The 14,914-nt window shown below is 38.3% G+C and overlaps 1 non-coding gene across 1 annotated transcript; it reads right to left on the bottom strand.

Moving 5' to 3' along the window:
• Positions 1 to 10,663: 10,663 nt before the first annotated feature.
• On the bottom strand, positions 10,664 to 10,767 carry LOC115513168. Its single transcript, XR_003968591.1, has one exon. It is a non-coding gene; the product is annotated as a U6 spliceosomal RNA (small nuclear RNA).
• Between the last annotated feature and the right edge of the window lie 4,147 nt (positions 10,768 to 14,914).

A 14,914-nucleotide genomic window follows, 5' to 3' on the forward strand; every position in this document is an offset into this window, starting at 1 on the left:
GGATTTGGCAAAATGGAAGTTAATGGAAACCTTTACTAGGAAATTTTTAGGTTGGCAACAAGAGCTCAGTTGAAATGAGATGAAGAAAAATATGAGGTATAAGGAGTTCAGACAGTGATGGCGGAAGTCTTGCAGGGTTTTGTTCCCTGGGAGGGAAGTAGAGCTATGGAGTTACTTGGGGTTGGGCAATTGGATCTGTATTAATTTCCTAGGGCTGCCGTATTAAATTACCACAAACTTTGTGGCTGAAGAAAAAGAAGAAATTTATTTCCTCACACTTCCAAAGGCCAGAAGTCTAAAATCAAGGTGCCTGCTATGCTCTTTCCAAATGTTCTATGCTGGAATCTTTCCTTGTTTCTTCCAGCTTCTGGTGACTTCAGGCATTTTTTGACTTGTGGTTGTGTAAGTTCAAACTCCACTTCTGACTCTATGTGGATTTCTCAGTTTCTTTCCTCAGTTTCTCTCTTAGAAGTATGTTTGTCATTGCATTTAAGGCCTGCCTGGATACTTGGATACTTGGGATCATTAACTTAATCTCAATTGCAAAGACTTTTTTTTTTTTTTTTTAATAAAGTCACAATCACAGTTTCCAAAGATTAGGAGATGAACATATCTTTCTGGAGAATACCATTCAACCCACCACAGAGTGTATCAAATCAAAAAAAGGCCTTTGTAAAGGAGCTAGGAAAGTATTCCCCTATGCTGGCATAAATTTTCCATTAGGTAAGGAGAAATTTATGATACGGTAGAGAGGAGATATTACATGTGTGAGTCTATGACCAGGTGAGAAATTATAGGATACAAAGCCCAGAAGGAATATATATATATGTTCCTTCTGGGCTTTGTATCCTATAATTTCTCACCTGGTCATAGACTCACACATGTAATATATATATATACTATATATATATATATACTATATATATACTATATATATATATATATATACACACACATACACACACACATTCTATTGTATAATATATATATATATATACCATTTAGTATAATATATATACTATTTTAGCAGGGATTTAGCAGGGATATAGTATAATATATATATATATATATATATATATATATATATATACATTTAGTATAAGTATATTTAGTATAATATATATATATATCTCCCTGCTATATATATATATATACTATTTTAGCAGGGATTTATTAAACATGGGTTAAGTAAGTGAGGAGATTTGGTAAGAGGGATGAAGGAATATCTGTGTGTTTGCATCTTTTTTTTTTCCATGAAATATGAAACAAGTTTATAAATTAAAGTTATCAGAAATAGAAATGTTCAAAGTTTGGGGCACTTGGGTGGTTCAGTCTGACTCTTGATTTCAGCTCCAGTCATGATCTTATGGTTTGTGGGTTCGAGCGCCGTGTCAAGTTCTGTGCTAACAGAGTGGAGCCTGCTTGGAATTCTCTGCCTTCCTCTTTCTCTGTCCCTCCCCTGATTGTGCTCTTTCTTTCTCAAAATAAATACATATTTTTTAAAAAAGAAATGATCGAAGTTTGAAGACTGAGTGGACTTTCTGAAATATTTTTTCACAGAGAACCAAAACGAGATGTTACTAGGTATATACATTGGTCTTGTCAAACCCCCTAGAGAACTGTGGTCATAAATCATTAAGAAGACTAGTTAACCTGGTTTGTTATATTTTTGTAGCAATATTTAGCTGGTCAAGTGCAAAGGGACATATGGAGAATATTTGGGTAAACCAAGATCATGGATTTCCCAATCCTATTGGAGGGTGAAAAGGGTAAGGCATAAATAGTGTTGGCTTGTGAGAGCTCACAGTGATTGATCATGGAAGTCTTACTGGTTAAGGAAGAAAAGTTGTGAAGTGGGTGTTGGATATTGAAAACACTGTAAGGGAAATAGTTTGGAGTTCTCAATTTGGTTGAAGAATTGTTGGTGTGGGGGCGATAGAATAATTAAACTGAAAAACTAAAGTGATGGTTGATGAGAAGTACGCTTGACATTGAGACTTCTGAGGTATCATGGTTTTGACAATGTCATGTGTCTGACCGAGAGAATAGATGGTAGAGGCGGGTACTGGATTATCCAGTAGTTCAAAAACATGCTTACCATGTGTACATGTACACACACATGCACACACACACACTCATTCACCCAAAGGCAAGAGCATATAAACTAACAAACAAATAAATTTGAAATAGTTTTGTGTTTTAAATATTAATTTCAAAAGACTAGTAAAAATCCTGTCTTGGAACGTTTTGTGTGTTTTATGATTGTTTTCGTTTTAAATTACATAGTCTTTTCTGGCTAAGGAACATTTAAATCTAGCCCCAAATAAGATGAGATGGCGGATGATGATTGGAAGTTAGTGGTCGAAGAACTGAAATAACTGCGCTTTTGACGCATCATCTATAAGATGAATCGATATCACTTATAGAAAATGCTATGAAGAATTTCCAAGAGAAATTATGTGGATCAATGAACTGATGAATTGATGAAATGATTAAGCAAAGTATTTATTAGAACTAGATCCTGAAGTGTGGGTAGCATATTTAAAAGTTCATATTATTATTTTCTATGTGTATAAAGTCACAAATGTACAGAATAAAAATTATGACAAATACCAAAAGAGCAATGAAAATAGCATGTTATTTACCTATATATTTGATGAACTGAAAAACACTATCCCTGTCTGTGTACTTTTGTTCTTTTGCAATATTGAATCATTAAGAAAATCATATCCAATCCATATACTGTTTAATAACCATTTTTTTAAATTTTTAATGTTTATTTATTTATTTTTTTATATATATGAAATTTATTGACAAATTGGTTTCCATACAACACCCAGTGCTCATCCCAAAAGGTGCCCTCTTCAATACCCATCACCCACCCTCCCCTCCCTCCCACCCCCCATCAACCCTCAGTTTGTTCTCAGTTTTTAACAGTCTCTTATGCTTTGGCTCTCTCCCACTCTAACCTCTTTTTTTTTTTTTTTTCCTTCCCCTTCCCCATGGGTTCCCGTTAAGTCTCTCAGGATCCACATAAGAGTGAAACCATATGGTATCTGTCTTTCTCTGTATGGCTTATTTCACTTAGCATTACACTCTCCAGTTCCATCCACGTTGCTACAAAAGGCCATATTTCATTTTTTCTCATTGCCACGTAGTATTCCATTGTGTATATATACCACAATTTCTTTATCCATTTATCAGTTGATGGACATTTAGGCTCTTTCCATAATTTGGCTATTGTTGAGAGTGAGCATTCTTCTCGAAATTAGAACAAGCAATCCTAAAATTCATATGGAACCACAAAAGGCCCCGAATAGCCAAAGGAATTTTGAAGAAGAAGACCAAAGCAGGAGGCATCACAATCCCAGACTTTAGCCTCTACTACAAAGCTGTCATCATCAAGACAGCATGGTATTGGCACAAAAACAGACACACAGACCAATGGAATAGAATAGAAACCCCAGAACTAGACCCACAAATTAATGTTTATTTTTGAGAGAGAGACACACACAGAGTGTGAGCCGGGGAGGGGCAGTGAGAGAGGGAGACACAGAATCCGAAGCGGGCTCCAGACTCCGAGCTGTCAGCACATAGCCTCACACAGGGCTGGAACCCACGAACCATGAGATCATGACCTGAGCCAAAATCAGACGCTTAACTGACTGAGCCACCCAGGCACCCCTGTTTAATAACTGTTTTAACTTGACAGTGTACCATGTGCCTCTTCCCACGCCAGTGCATATCATTCAAAAACAAGAATCATAATTTATTTAAAATGCATGGGCACATTGGGGCGCCTGGGTGGTGCAGTCGGTTAAGCGTCCGACTTCAGCCAGGTCACGATCTCGCGGTCCGTGAGTTCGAGCCCCGCGTCGGGCTCTGGGCTGATGGCTCAGAGCCTGGAGCCTGTTTCCGATTCTGTGTCTCCCTCTCTCTCTGCCCCTCCCCCGTTCATGCTCTGTCTCTCTCTGTCCCAAAAATAAATAAACATTGAAAAAAAAAATTTTAAATGCATGGGCACAGAGGAAAGGAGTGCAGAGCAAGGTTCATTCAAGAAACAGAAGGAGGGTGAGCAAAGGAGCTGAGAGAGGACTTTTATTCTGTGTGGAAGGAAAGAGAAGGGACGTTCTGGTTTGAACAGATAGTCTGTGCTGTAAAATATTCCACCTGAGATAGTGAAAGAGATACCTGTCTTTAGAATTCTCTGAATATCCAGTTGAGGAATTTGAAATGATTCTTTTGTCATGGGAATTTGTTGAAAGGGACTTGTAGGGAAATAAATATGATTATACATTGCAGCAAGTATGGTATGTTGAAAGGATCTACCGGACATTGGAAAATGTGCACGCACTGCAAGGGGCTTACAGCCCGAACTGGAATTGTGGCTACCACAATTAAAGGTAGAAACTGGTGCAAGAAACAGTTGGGAAGAAGCATCAACATTTAGGTACAGGAATAGTGATTTAAGAGTTAAGGTTAGGTAAGAAATAACGATCCTTAGAAGAAAGTAAAGTTTGCTCAGAAAGAACATGTATAAGGGAGTCCATGTGTTCGCAGCATGAAGTTGCCAAGTAAAAAATATAACACATACAATAAAGACACACACACACACACACACACGCACACTCGCAAAGACAATTCCCAAAATTAGGTAAGAAAATAGCGGTTTTCTTAGATGATTTTTTTTCAGATCTCAAATGTTCTCTTACAGGATATATTCAAGATTTCAGTTGTTTTAGTCTGAAGCCAGGTAGACTCTGCTTTTTGTTCTTTTGTTTGTTCATGTATGTGTGTGTGTTCTAACTATTGGCTGTAATAAGCCAATTATCAAAAAAGAAAGCACAGCTTTATTTCCTTGGTATCAAACGAAATCCTCTACAATGAAAGCCTGTCAACTGTTCTGTATTTATTATTGTTGTTGCTGTGATTTTGCTGTTGTTTTAAAATAAAATTTGCTACCAAATTTTTTAATTGGCAGCACTAGACAATAGGCTGATGCTAGACTGAGAAGCAGTTCCCACCTCTAATAGGATGTGTACCTTCAAATACTTGTCAGTATCACTCTGTTGACTGAATCTAGTCTGCTTCCTGTTTCCTGCCTAGCTGTAGCAGATACTTGAATGTGCAGCTTCCGCTCCAACATTCTTACCTTTCGTGACCTTGGGTGACTTGCCATAAGTAAGGATGCCAAAAGAGAAAGTCCTTTTGGAAGTGACCCTGCTTTGCAAAGTGGAGGGAAGAAGAAGAGATAATGAAATGTCATTGGGGCATTTATTTGAGGCTACAATGTGTCAAGTATGAGAGAGAGAGAGAGATGACAGCTGCACTTGGACTTGAGATATCACACCTGAGTGGCATTCATGTTGTGGAAAGAAGTTAATGTCATGAGAATGAGTCAATTCTCTGTGAATAAATAATATGTTATTTATTATATTAATTATATATAATATATAACATATATTATTATTTATTATATTAATTTTCACAGAGAATTCTTTTTGAGAGAGAGAGAGAGGGAGCATGAGGGGGGAGGAGCAGAAAGAAAGGGGCACAGAGGATCCAAAGCAGGCTCTGTGATTAGAGCAGAGAGACGAATTTGGGGCTGAGTCTCACAAGCCATGAGGTCATGACCTGAGCTGAAGTCAGATGCTTGACCCACTGAGCCACCTAGGTGCTTTATATGTTATATAAAGAAAAGGGCTTCTGACTGAGCCTTGTGGATTATCATAGGTGGATGTTGCGGGGGGTTGGCTAGATATTATCAAAAGGAATTTGTAGAGAACCAATGAGTCAATTTTCTAGGAAAAAGAAGGAAAATGCATCATAATTGTTTCATCTTTATTTTTCCATTTTGTTGAAAGTATTCACAAGTACTCTGATGGTGGACTTTGAGAAAGCACTGTCACATATTTTACGTAATTTGCCATTTTAAAAATTCATGCTGTTTTTGTCAAAATGACTGATAGAAATATCCTGATAAAAAATGACAGATGATTTACAAATGTAGATATTTGCAGCTGCATTATTTACTGCTCTAAGGTTTTGATACATATGCACTAGCAGTTTCAGGAGCAATTCAGTAGAAACATGTCTTATTAAATTATTGTTTGATGACAAAACATTGGCATTTTCTTGGACGTCTAAGAGAGTTCGGTACATAATTTAATTTTCCAAGGCATCATGAGAATTCAATTGAGTTATGCAACTAGAGAATGATAAATCTGATTGACGTAGTCTAACCTCACTTAAAAAGCCTGAATTCTTGATTTTACACGTTATACATAAATTCAGTCTCCATATTAAATAAACGAACTTTACAAGTTTATTTAAATGCCTCTTTGACCACAGTGCTTAATCTTAATCACCTCCCTTTACCTAGAGGTAATCATTGTTACCAGTTTGTGGTACATCCTTCTGGTAATTTATCATTTAAATATTTACTCATATTGAGGTCAATCTATATGTACTAACATGGGCAATCTTCAAAATCTTTTATTGGGTGAAAAAACCCCAGATTGCATATTAAAACATTAATTATAATAACATTTATATTAAAATAAACCTACACATTTAAAACAATACTGTATTTTCTACAAATTCTTGTTACCTGCTTCCTTCTCTTCTTCTTCCTGCTTCAACGACCTTTATATTGATAACCCTTATCTATATTTCAGATTTAGATCTCTCTTCTGCATTCCTAACCTACATTTGTAGTTGCTTAATGCACCTCTTAATCTAATCTTTCACGGACATCCTGGCTGAACAATCAAAGCTGAATTTATTACCTTCCCATATTTACCTTCTCCACCTTCTGTTTTCCCTACTTTTGTTACTCTCGCTGCAATTCATGTGGTCATCCAGATGCCTCCCATCTGTCATCAGCCTCCAAATCCAATTGTTTGCAATCTCGTATCCCTAACTCACTTAGCTGTACTATTTATCATATCTGCCTTTGTATATTCCTATTGCCACGTAACTTATTTAGGACTTGCACTTTTCGTTTAGACCACTGCAATATCTCTGACTAATCTTTCTGTTTCTATTGTAGTGGTTCACAAAGCTATTGGACCACAGATCACCTGGGGGAAATATTCAAGCTATAGATGCCCTTTTCATTTTCATTGCTGAGAAAGGTAGTTTGGGAAGGTGATTCAAGGTCATAGAGTTAATTTAAGAGCTTTCAGGGGCGCCTGGGTGGCTCAGTCGGTTTAGCATCCAACTTCGGCTCAGGTCATGGTCTCGCAGTTTGTCAGTTCGAGCCCCGCATCGGGCTCTGTGCTGACAGCTCAGAGCCTGCAGCCTGCTTTGGATTCTGTGTCTCCCTCTCTCTCTGCCCCTCCCCTGTTCATGCTCTGTCTCTGTCTGTCTCTGAAAAATGAATAAACGTTAAAACAAAATGTAAAAGTTTTCATTCTCCCAATTCAAAATGCTTCCCATACTGGACCATCACCTGTGAATTTAGATCTGTTTAGTTTTCTGTTAGTCCTGTGAATTTAGAACTGTTAATTTTCTATTTTCTGGGGTACTGAAATTAGGATTATGGTTATAAATGTTTAAACTCTTGCTTGCTTAGAGGCTACTGAAAAGTTCAATGATCTTCAGGGTGAGATTTCCAGGAACCCTAAATACCTATACGCAGTCTTCTCACTTAATGTGAACATTATGTTATATTGTGTTTCCGATCTAAAAATTTTTTAACATTACATTTCAACAAGAAAAAAATTCTAATATTTTAGCTAATCCACAGGAGAATTTATGATGAGGAACATGCCATTGCCAACATTAAAAAAAATCATTGGTGTGGAAAATTCATGAAAGATTTTAAGACTTATAATGCTTTTGTAGGATTAAGATGATATGATATTAAGGAACTAAGAAGACTTTTTCCAGTAGGTATAATTACACTAATAAAGGAGATTTATTTCTTAAGCAAGACTGCTTCAAAAGGATGCCATCCTTGTTCATAATTCTTATTTTAAAACAAATCCTTCTTTTCAAAGGTCTCAGAGATTATTAGTTACAAATGAGTAAACTGATCTGATTAATTACTTATTCTCCTATACATGGAGATATGAAAACATACACATAAGACTGTCATTGACCTTTCCTTGCCCTAAAGCATAATAACACTTGTTGCCACAACTTAATGTGTCCTATGTGTTAATTCAGGGTTGCAGGACTTTATCTTCACCATCATCAACCAAAAAGCATAAATATATTGCAAAAGTTCCTTATGTCTTATATTCATACTCTTTAAAATGTTTCTTTTTATTTGGAAATGAAAGTTTTCGGACAAACCAGGCAATAGGAGTTATTTTCATAAACATTTATGCTACTTTTCTCTTGGATTTAATAGAAAAAATCAGTAACATTATTATGCATAGTCAGAGACCATTTATTATTTCCCAGATGAGCCCTGAGACTTCTTATACTTTGGTATATTCATCTCTCTCTCTTGATCTCTTCTTTAACTTTTCATCTTCGTCTCTTCATGCCCATATGCAGTTCTAGTCCTTATCTGCTCCATGCTTTCCCTTCTTCACCGAACAATTTTGTTTTAATAGAATAAAGGAAAGGAAGTAAAAGCACCTCATGTTTAATTATATGTAATTTTATTTTAAACCTCTCTTTTGCTTGTAACCCTCCCTGTGAGTCCAGTCCTTGGGGGTTCAGGGGTTCATGTGCTTGTTAAGAAAAAAAAAACTAGGGGCGCCTGGGTGGCTCAGTCGGTTGAGCATCCGACTTCAGCTCAGGTCACGTTCTTGCGGTTTTTGAGTTGGAGCCCGGCACCAGGCTCTGTTCTGACAGCTCAGAGCCTGGAGCTGCTTCGGATTCTGTGTCTCCCTCTCTCTCTGCCCCTCCCTTGCTCATGCTCTGTCTCTCTCTGTCTCAAAAATAAAGCATTAAAAAAAATTTTAGAAATAAAAAAGCCTTGAAAACATTAAAAAATATTGTCTAAAGAGTATTGAGGGATTTCACGTAAAACTTGTACAGCTACAGGAAGCTTCTCTCAGCTACAGAATCACTTCTAACCTTATAAAATGTGATACTATTTACTTTATTCAAAACTTCAAGATTGTTTTTAATTTGATTTGCCTATTGAGAGCAAGGCAATATTTAATCGGCCTCTGTTTCCTGATCTTTTTCCTCCCTTGCTTCCCAGAGGTGTGCATGGCATGTGCTCACATTCTGTTACCAACATTAATGTATGTCACCCTTGCAAATTGTCCTTCATGACTCGTCCTCCACCCACTACTGCAGAGTTCTCTAGTCTGATGTAATCTTGGCTACTGTAAATTTACATTAGTTCACATTATGTCTTTTTTTTTTTTTTGACAAAATGCAAAGCACCCTGTCCAACTTTCAGCCCTGTCATACGACACCAGAGGAAGCTGGCAACTTTATGTGAAACACATGGTGAGTCCCCAACATTCATCAATTAATGACCGGAATGCAAAGCCGTTTAAACAAGGAGAGAAATAGGCTCCGGTGTCCAAAGGAAAAAAACAAAACAAAACAGCGAAAATAAGATTATATGGTTTGAAGTCCAAAGGATAATTTTCAAAGCTTAAACAAATGATTTACAAAGAATAATTTCACTTTCCATAAATGCGAGAGAACTTCTGAAAGCTGGAGACTGAGAAATTAGGAAGTGCCTGTGGCGGCCGGGGAAAAGTTGTGCTACTGGGAGCATATATAAAGCAACAAGGTCTTTACCTCTTCGCCAGCAATAAATCCAGAGAGATTATTTGTGCAAAGGTCAATTTGGATACAAATTCTGATCTTTGGAGAGAAAAATTTAAAAGCCTAATCCATGGGTACTGAAAGAAAATAGAGGTCCGTCAGTCAAATGTCTACTTTCACAGAAGAGCAAACTGAGATATTCATTTTTGAAAGTATAACTCTCTTGGAGTATCTCTTAATTCTACTTTCTCTGTTCTCAACCTTTATTACTTGCCCTTGGCACATTTTGCCAAGCTACAAATAAAATGATGTGATTCGCACATAATTATTATAACTGAAGAAAGAACAAAAAAAACTTTATATTACATGTTAACTATGCTTATAAAGAGAAGGTCCTACAGAAACTAAGAATGACTTTCAGGAACTCTGCCTCCCTCCCATACTTTTCAATGTGAAATTTTCCCAAATTGAGAAAAAAAAAATCTAAAATTTAGAAAAAAATTTAATTATCATCTGAATGAAGTTCTAAATCCGGTTTTCAGATGATTTTTATTAGAAAACAATTTTAAAATTTTAGATTTTTTTCTGATTCAAAGATATATACATATAAAATTTGTAAAAGAAAAAAAAGCTAATAAAGATAAATAAAAGAAAACAATCAGACTCCCAACAGTACATTTTTATGCAGTTTCTCCCATTTATTCTTATGCTTATTGAAATAGTTTTCTTTTCTTTTTTCTTTTCTTTTCTTTCTTTTCTTTTTTTTCCTTTTCTTTTCTTTCTCTTTTCTTTTCTTTTCTTTTCTTTTTTTCTCCTCTCCCCTCCCCTCCCTTCCTCTCCTCCCTCTTCCTTCCTTTCCTTCCTTTCCTTTCCTTTCCTTTCCTTCCTTCCCTTCCCTTCCCTTCCCTTCCTCTCCTCTCCTCTCCTCTCCTCTCCTCTCCTCTCCTCTCCTCTGCTTTTCTTTCCTCTTCTTCTTTTACATATGGAACGCTTCACAAATTTGTGTATCATCCTTGCACAAGGGCCATACTAAATTCTGTATCATTCCAATTTTAGTATACATGCTGCTGAAGCAAGCACTATTGACATAATTTTCTACATACGGATTTGTAATCTATTCTATAATTTAAACAAAATTTTAGGATAGTTTTTTCTATGTGTTTAATGTTCAATTTATTTTAAAAGGTGTGTAAAATTTTATTATGTGGAGATACCAGTGTGTGTGTGTGTGTGTGTGTGTGTGCGCGTGTGTGTGACCTCCACCTCCATCATTTATTCCAGAATTTTTTCTATTTGAAAGATAAGTTTTAAACATTTTTAGATAAAGTCTTTCCATTAAATTGTAAAGAATTACCTTCTTAGGAGGGATGCTTAGAAGGTACTAACATGCGGAAGGTCCATTTGCTTTCTATAAATCTTTCACCAGTTTATACTCTCCCACTAGTGTGTGAGAATGCCTGCCTCACTTCAGTTTTGCCAGTAATGAGTCCTATAGACCAAATATTTGACAATAGCAGGGTAGAAAAGTCATTGGATAATTTAAAAAAGCCAGTTAAAGTAGGAAGCATAAAACCTTTTTTATATACACTTGAAGTGCATATATGTACATTAACTTGCCTGTGTTGATTTAGAGCCAAGGGCTTTGATTTATCTCTTTGCTGTCACCTGTCTTGTATAAACTACATCCATTTTACATCGCTGTAATTTTCAGTTTTTGTTTTTGTTTTTTTTTTGAAATGAAGCAAGAAATCAAGGATAGTGACAGAAAACTTCTGACCTTTGAAGGAAAAAAGTTACCTTTATTTGTGTGTGTGTGTTGTTTCATCCAAATTGGTCTTGACATAAGTTGTATTAGGTAGTTCACCTTTACTCGTTTCAAAGCATGCAATTGAATGGATTAGCTAGCTTTTCAGGAGAGGGTAAATACAGCTAGGTGGTCTTCATGATCTTTTTATTTAGTGATGAACATGCCTTATATCCCATTATTTTTGGAGTAGAAACTCCAATGTAAAGTACAGTAAGATAAACGCTAAAAATGATATCCAGAAGGCCTCTTGTCTTTGTGTTATTGGGCACACAGCACAGTCTTGACTTGGGCAGATGGCTATTGTAAGAGCTTTGAGTCTGTACCTACCGCAAGAGGTATTCTCTTACTTTTCATCATGAATACGTTCAAAACTGATAATATATGTGAATACCATTATTTTCTGTAAAAATACTCTCTGGTAAAAAGTTCTATGCATAATAATATATATTAAAAGACACACTGCCCACCTACACTTCATTGTGAAAGTCCGATAAGAGATCAACAATTCACTCTACTTGGAAGTAATCAACTTATTATTCTCTGACATTTAAAAATATTTAAAAGGCGCAGGAAGATGGCGGCGTAGGAGGACGCTGGGCTCACCGTGCGTCCTGCTGATCACTTAGATTCCACCTACACCTGCCTAAATAACCCAGAAAACCGCCAGAGGATTAGCAGAACGGAGTCACCGGACCCAAGTGCAGACGAGAGGCCCACGGAAGAGGGTAGGAAGGGCGGCGAGGCGGTGCGCGCTCCACGGACTGGCGGGAGGGAGCCGGGGCGGAGGGGCGGCTCGCCAGCCAAGCAGAGCCCCTGAGTCCTGCTTGCAAAAGCGGAGGGGCCTGACGGACTGTGTTCCGACAGCAAGCACGACTTAGCGTCTGGGAGGTCATAAGTTAACAGCTCTGCTCGGAAAGCGGGAAGGCTGGAGGACAAAGGGAGGGTGAGCTGCGGAGCCCCCGGACGACAGAGCTCAGTTTGGCGGGGAACAAAGGCGCTCGCCAGCGCCATCTCCCCCGCCCATCCCCCAGCCAAAATCCCAAAGGGAACCGGTTCCGGCCAGGGAAATTGCTCGCTCCGCGCAAACACCCAACTCTGTGCTTCTGCGGAGCCAAACCTCCGGCAGCGGATCTGACTCCCTCCGGCTGCCACAGGGCCCCTCCTGAAGTGGATCACCTAAGGAGAAGCGAGCTAAGCCTGCCCCCCCTCCCGCCGTGCACCTTGCCTTCCCACCCCAGCTAATACGCCAGATCCCCAGCATCACAAGCCTGGCAGTGTGCAAGTAGCCCAGACGGGCCACGCCACCCCACAGGGAATCCCACCCCTAGGAGAGGGGAAGAGAAGGCACACACCAGTCTGACTGTGGCCCCAGCGGTGGGCTGGGGGCAGACATCAGGACTGACTGCGGCCCCGCCCACCAACTCCAGTTATACACCACAGCACAAGGGAAGTGCCCTGCAGGTCCTCACCACACCAGGGACTATCCAAAATGACCAAGCGGAAGAATTCCCCTCAGAAGAATCTCCAGGAAATAACAACAGCTAATGAGCTGATCAAAAAGGATTTAAATAATATAACAGAAAGTGAATTTAGAATAATAGTCATAAAATTAATCGCTGGGCTGGAAAACAGCATACAGGACAGCAGAGAATCTCTTGCTACAGAGATCAAGGGACTAAGGAACAGTCACGAGGAGCTGAAAAACGCTTTAAATGAAATGCAAAACAAAATGCAAACCACCACAGCTCGGATGGAAGAGGCAGAGGAGAGAATAGGTGAACTAGAAGATAAAGTTATGGAAAAAGAGGAAGCTGAGAAAAAGAGAGATAAAAAAATCCAGGAGTATGAGGGGAAAATTAGAGAACTAAGTGATACACTAAAAAGAAATAATATACGCATAATTGGTATTCCAGAGGAGGAAGAGAGAGGGAAAGGTGCTGAAGGGGTACTTGAAGAAATAATAGCTGAGAACTTCCCTGAACTGGGGAAGGAAAAAGGCATTGAAATCCAAGAGGCACAGAGAACTCCCTTCAGACGTAACTTGAATCGATCTTCTGCACGACATATCATAGTGAAACTGGCAAAATACAAGGATAAAGAGAAAATTCTGAAAGCAGCAAGGGGTAAACGTGCCCTCACATATAAAGGGAGACCTATAAGACTCGTGACTGATCTCTCTTTTGAAACTTGGCAGGCCAGAAAGAATTGGCACGAGATTTTCAGGGTGCTAGACAGCAAAAATATGCAGCCGAGAATCCTTTATCCAGCAAGTCTGTCATTTAGAATAGAAGGAGAGATAAAGGTCTTCCCAAACAAACAAAAACTGAAGGAATTTGTCACCACTAAACCAGCCCTACAAGAGATCCTAAGGGGGACCCTGTGAGACAAAGTACCAGAGACATCACTACAAGCATAAAACATACAGACATCACAATGACTCTAAACCCGTATCTTTCTATAATAACACTGAATGTAAACGGATTAAATGCGCCAACCAAAAGACATAGGGTATCAGAATGGATAAAAAAACAAGACCCATCTATTTGCTGTCTACAAGAGACTCATTTTAGACCTGAGGACACCTTTAGATTCAGAGTGAGGGGATGGAGAGCTATTTATCATGCTACTGGAAGCCAAAAGAAAGCTGGAGTAGCCATACTTATATCAGACAAACTAGACTTTAAATTAAAGGCTGTAACAAGAGATGAAGAAGGACATTATATAATAGTTACAGGGTCTACCCATCAGGAAGAGCTAACAATTATAAATGTCTATGCGCCGAATACCGGAGCCCCCAAGTATATAAAACAATTACTCATAAACAGAAGCAACCTTATTGATAAGAATGTGGTAATTGCAGGGGACTTTAACACCCCACTTACAGAAATGGATAGATCATCTAGACACACAGTCAATAAAGAAACAAGGGCCCTGAATGAGACATTGGATCAGATGGACTTGACAGATATATTTAGAACTCTGCATCCCAAAGCAACAGAATATACTTTCTTCTCGAGTGCACATGGAACATTCTCCAAGATAGATCATATACTGGGTCACAAAACAGCCCTTCATAAGTTTACAAGAATTGAAATTATACCATGCATACTTTCAGACCACAATGCTATGAAGCTTGAAATCAACCACAGGAAAAAGTCTGGAAAACCTCCAAAAGCGTGGAGGTTAAAGAACACCCTACTAACGAATGAGTGGGTCAACCAGGCAATTAGAGAAGAAATCAAAAACTATATGGAAACAAACGAAAATGAAAATACAACAATCCAAACGCTTTGGGACGCAGCGAAGGCAGTCCTGAGAGGAAAATACATTGCAATCCAGGCCTATCTCAAGAAACAAGAAAAATCCCAAATACAAAATCTAACAGCACACCTAAAGGAAATAGAAGCAGAACAGCAAAGG

The sequence above is a fragment of the Lynx canadensis genome, chromosome B1, assembly GCF_007474595.2.
Source record: "Lynx canadensis isolate LIC74 chromosome B1, mLynCan4.pri.v2, whole genome shotgun sequence".
Taxonomy (NCBI): Eukaryota; Metazoa; Chordata; class Mammalia; order Carnivora; family Felidae; genus Lynx; species Lynx canadensis.